Source organism: Apodemus sylvaticus, chromosome 1, assembly GCF_947179515.1.
Source record: "Apodemus sylvaticus chromosome 1, mApoSyl1.1, whole genome shotgun sequence".
Lineage (NCBI taxonomy): Eukaryota > Metazoa > Chordata > Mammalia > Rodentia > Muridae > Apodemus > Apodemus sylvaticus.
The window spans coordinates 84860111-84866177 of NC_067472.1; positions in this window are offsets into that span (position 1 = coordinate 84860111).

Genomic DNA, 6067 nt, shown 5'->3' on the forward strand with positions numbered 1-6067 from the left:
CATTCTGAGATGTCACATGAGCCCCAATTTGTATAAAGTATGACTCTATATTGTGTGTGTGTGTGTGTGTGTGCGCACACGCATGCACACACAGAGACCATATATTAACACTGAGTATTTTCTGCTATTGCTTCTCACTTTGAGACAGGATCTCTAAGTGAACCAAATTCTCACCTATTCAGCAATAGAGACTAGAAAGACCCAAGGATCCTCCTGTCTATGCTTCCCAAGAGCTACAATTACAGACATATGCCACCACACCAGACTTCTTGTTTTCACACGTGGATGCTGATATTAAACTCAGGTCCTCATGCTTCTACAGCAGACACCTTAACGACTGAGACATCTCCCTAGTCTCTATTTACATTGTTATATTTCTTATAAATTATAAAGTGAGATTTACCCAAGAATTTAGACATGCTTATCTGGTGGTCAAGGAGATATGTTTAAGCATCAGCCTACTTAGTTGAGGAGGAAGAGGAACAGAAAATGAATGGTGAGATGACCACCTTTGGCTAAAGCCAGAAAGAAGGAACAGAAGATCCTTATCTGTGACAAGCTGCTCATTCTGAAGCACACCTGGAGTGAAATAGTTACTTAGCCTTCTCTTGATAGGCTGTATAACTTTGATCCAAAGGCCATATCTAATAGGAATACAGAAATAATATACCCTTGTGCTAATATATTCTTGTTCTAACACAGATGCATGCCCCTGTAAAATATAACCTAGCTCCTTATTTCTGATCTTTATAACTAGAAAATAGCTAAGTAGTAGGGAGATGTAAATTGATCTTGTTTTTGCTTTCCCAGACAAGGTCTCATACTCAAAGGCTGACCTCAAACTTGCGATGTAGCAGAGACTCTCTCTGAACTCCTGCCTCTACCTACAAATGTTAGAATTACAGGTGGACACCACCATGCCCAGTTTGTGTGGGGATCAAGTCCAGAGTCTCACATATACTAGGCAGGTATATTACCAACTGAACTACTTTTGCAGCTCAGATTAACTTTATAAAACTTGATTTATTATATATTTAAGGTAATATACCTCGGGCTGGCTTTGAACTCCGAATCTTTCTGCCTCCACTTCCTAATTAGAGGGATGTACTACTGCATCCATCAACCTTCATTATCCTTAATTTGGTAGACAATTTCTCCAGTTCTCCATAAATTTACTGAATTGGGGAATAGATACATTTCCATACAGTGAGGATATTATTTGCTTGAATAATCCTCTGGCTTTTGCTCTAATCTTAGAGAATAAGGAACAAAATTAAGCAGACAACTCAAGCTACAGTGCCTAGTTTCTTAGGGAGAGGGAAGGGAACTTACATCACAGATGATCAAGTTAATGGTCCCCAGAATTACAAAGAAAAACAAACAAACAAACAAAAAACAAAAACAAAAAAAAGAAACCTTGAGTGTGTTGGTGCAGACCTGTAATCCCATCACTGTGGCAGACTGAGGTAAGAGATTCAAAGAAGTGAATTCAAGACCTCTAGGAAAACCTGTCAACCTGCCCCCTCAATTATTGGTTCCCAATTTTTATCCTCTGGTAGACTCAGGAACTAGTTTAATTGTTTACATCACTGAGTTCCCGAATTATCAAAAGAGGCTATTAAGCTGGGCATTTACATAGCTGTAATCCTAGCACTCTGGGGGATGAGGGAGGAAGACCATGAGCTTGGAGCCAGCCTGGGTTAAACACTGAGACCTTGTCTCACAGATTAAAACAAAAAGGGCAATTAAGTCTATGGGAAACACTATTAGTGGATTAATAAAGAATATTTTTGCTTCACTATTGGTAGAGTGCCTTCCTAGTATGAGGATGACCCTGGGTTCAATCCTCAGTACGGCAGTAATAGCAATGAAAATGTTTTATCCATGTGTGTATTTGTATGGTTTTTTAAATTATGGGTGTGGGGTGGGGCTGGTATGTGCATTTGTGTTTAGGTGCCTGGGAAGCCACAGGCATCAGATCACCCTGGAGCTAGAGTTACCAATGAGCTGTAGCTGGTCTTTGCTACTTTGTGAGTTATTCTTTTTCTCACCCCATTCCATCCCCCAAGCCTGGTTCACCCCCTATCAGTAGAAGAGAAATAAGGATAGAGTAGAGGGAGGAATTCTAATTCCTTTCCTTTTGTTTTGTTTGTTTTTTCTCTGACCAACTGCTATTAACAAACCACAAAGAACCTCCCTAAACGACCAACACTCCCAACCCCACCTCTCAGGGCCCTCACATTTATGTACCCTCTGAAAAGTTTCCAGAATTCCAAGCATCACACAATCACAGAAACTATCTGCAGCTGACAAAACCTAGAGCACGAGGCAAATCACAGTCAGCTGCTTCGGATGGTGTGAAGCAACTCCACATCCCCATACCTGGGATCCAGTGTGAAGCAGCTCCAGATCCCCATGCCTGGGATCCAGTGTGAAGCAGCTCCAGATCCCCATACCTGGGATCCAGTGTGAAGCAGCTCCAGACCCCCATACCTGGGATCCAGTGTGAAGCAGCTCCACCTCTCCATACCTGGGATCTAGTGTGAAGCAGCTCCACCTCCCCATACCTGGGATCCAGTGTGAAGCAGCTCCACATCCCCATACCTGGGATCCAGTGTGAAGCAGCTCCACATCCCCATACCTGGGATCCAGTGTGAAGCAGCTCTACATCCCCATACCTGGGATCAAAACGAAAACATTCTAACATTCGCATGCTTCCAAAGAAACCAAAATTCCAAAATTGTCACTACAACGAAGCATCTCTTCAGCCTCCTGTAGTTGTGTTTTTTAAATGAACAGAAATTCTGCTTTAATGATAAAATACAAATCTGTTCTTCCTTTCATCCTTATGCAGTTCTCAAGGCTGAAGAAGTCCAAGCACTACAGCATCACAAGGGCAGTCAGCAGTCTTGGCTTTAAAAGGTAATTCTCAAATTAGAAAAGTTGGACTACTGGCGAAGGCTTCACTCCACGGAGTTACTTTTGGTATAAGTTTGAAAGAAGACTGGAGTTAGAGGTCACCTTGGCACTTTGGCAAAAACAAGGGACGTCGGTGGAGTCCAAAGCCAAGTTGTAAATTTGGCCCACCAACCTCTGTGCATGATTTTCTTCTTTTAGTTGAGGCTGTCTAGAATGAGCATGCTGTGCCTTTCTGAACTGCTCTATCAGTATGTCAGGAGGGAGACAGTCACAGACTTAGATTTTTGCAAAGTATCAAGCGCCCCAAATTCAACCTTTTTTTTTTTTAATTGAGTTAAATGTCCGGCCTGCCTAAAGTGAAGAATACAAAGTTTTAATATCATTACAGAAAGTGACTAAACTCTTCACTTATACATACTGAGGACATAACATCTTCCTAATTCCCTCACAAAAAGACACAGCAGTATTTTTCCTTTCGATTACTTCCATCCTAGTCAAGGTTTATCTCATTACCAAACTTAAAATCTTGTAAAAGCTATTACTGTCCTCAAATTTGATTTTAGATCCCTTTAAATTATTTTACTCTAAGATGTAGAGAATATTTCATCTTTACATCTAAGAACAAAGGATTCCAGAAGTCAATCTGTCTTTTCCACAGAATCTTATAGAAAAGAGACTGAAAGCATCAGAATGAGCTGGGGGTTGGTAGGGCACACTTTTGATCCTATCACTCAGGAGGCAGAGGTAGGCCGGCCTTTGAGTTTTGAGACAAACCTGTCCTACAGAATGAGTTCCAGGACGGCCAGGGCTACATGGAGAAACCCTGTCTCAAAAAACAAAAGAATGCAGTCATGATAAGGTTGGATGAATACACTATATTCTGGTAAATTAAGCAAACTCTGAACCCTCAGTTTAGCTTCGACTTGCACAGTTATTCGCTAACCTGCTTCTAAGCCAACAGTTATTGCCGCAGCTGCTATTGATGACTGCTTCATGGAGACACGGCCAAGGTGGAACTTTTAGCTTGCAAGGTTTTTCTCAATGCACTTTTTGTTGAGGATTTTGCAGAACACACACAAAAATGGTCTCTGAAAATAGCATCCATAAAAATGAACCCACAGACCCACCCCAAAATAAATAAAATCTGTAGGGTGTGTTCTTTATTTCTTTTGAAAACTGTTAGCTGGGCAGTGGTGGTGCACGCCTTTAATCCCAGCACTTGGGAGGCAGAGGTAGGCGAATTTCTGACTTCGAGGCCAGCCTGGTCTACAGAGTGAGTTCCAAAACAGCCAGGGCTACCACAGAGAAACCCTGTCTTGAAAAACAAAACAAAAAAAAAAGAAAGAAAGAAAGAAAGAAAGAAAGAAAGAAAGAAAGAAAGAAAGAAAGAAAGAAAGAAAGAAAGAAAGAAAGAAAGAAAAAGAAAGAAAAGGAAAGAAAAGAAAAGAAAAGAAAACTGTTAAAGAACATTCCCATACACCCCAAATTTGGAATTTCCAGATGGGTTTGTCCTGGAGAAAAACGACTACCACCTTGATCTCTCAGACCAGTGACTGAGGTCAGAAGGTCAGGTGCATGGCTCCAGGCTTCAGCATCTACACATCTGCAAGCCCTAAATTGAATTTTCTTCCTTTCCACAGCGTCCTGTGTGATTACAGTAATTGGTTCTACATTGTCTCATTTTGTGTCTGGGGCCGAGATATTGACATTTCTGGGAGAAAAGGCTTTACGGGGAACTTTGTTTTTTGTTTTAAAAACATGGCAACAAAAAGCTGACTAGTGACATGTTTAGTGTACTTGTATTCGGAAGGAACTTGTGAGTTGACAGTTTCTGTTGATACTGCTGTTGTCTAAATGTACATCTGATCATTGTGTTAGGGAGGTGTGTACGTAAGAGGGTACATGTGGAGGGCGTGTGGGAGTCGCTTCTAGCCCTGCACTGTGTGGGTTCCTGCCATCAGCTCAGCTTGTCAGGCAAGGAAGTAGCTTTAGCGGCAAAGCTATCTGGCCTGTTCTAGTTTGTTTTGATTCTGTTTCTTAGTCAGGGTATTGCAATGTAGCACAGGTGGTATCAACCTCGCAAGCCTCCTGTCTCCACATTCCCAGTGCTGAGAGCACCACTATACCCAGCTAATATTACGTTATTACTTTTATATTTTTGGTTGTCACTCCTTATAAGGAAACTTTTTTTCCCTCATTTATATCACCATGGATTTGTCATTAACAGGCTACAATCTGTTACTATTACTACTTACTTTGATACTCATGGGCTGGGGACAGTGGCTTGGAACTTCTCCTTGCATGCGAGTGGCCCCTCAGTACCACGGGAGAACAGGAAAAAGAAAAGGGAAGAGGGAGGAGAAAAGAGAAGGAAGTGTACTATTTTGATGCTGTTGTTTTTTAACAGCACCTTCACAATAAGTGTTAGAAACAACACTGCTTTACTGGGTACAATTTCTTTGATTCTCATAACTCTGTTGAGCAAAGAGGTCATTTCTCCCCTAAGTGATGTGCTAAAGCCTTCTTTGCTAGTACAAACTGTGGCTAGACACTTCGCTTTCTAACTCCAGGTTCTTGGTACCTTAAGGTCTTTTAAAGAGTCTTAAAGAATGAAGAGACAAATCTTGCCAGAACAACTTTCCTGCAGGGACAGGGTGTGATGGTTGTGTGTCTTTTATCCCAGCACTCTGGAGGCAAAGTGTGCTTCATAGTGTGCTAGGCACGCTGGGGCTGCACAGTGAGACCCAGTACAAACAACAAACCAACCTCACAACGGGAAAGCTTTCTTGACCTTCACAAGACCATGTTCCCAGGAGCAGGTGTAAGTTACACTGATTTGAGCAAGGTGCATTTTATGACCCACAAGAATGATAGGCTGGAGATGTAAGTAGCTCAGGGGGAGAGTGATTGTCTGGCATGCCTGAGGGAGGCATCCTTAGCACTGAAAAAGGAAATTAGGATGAAGTTTTCCTTCCTCCAAATTACCCAGATCTTATTCATTTATATAGAGAAATAAAAGTAACTAAGGATCTGTAACTTCTTCCTAGCAATTTCACCTGTCCTAAACCATAGTAATCTGTGTACACTATTTTAAGGCCACAACCGGTGCTTTTTTTTTTTTTTTTTTTTTTTTTTTTGGATAAGGCAA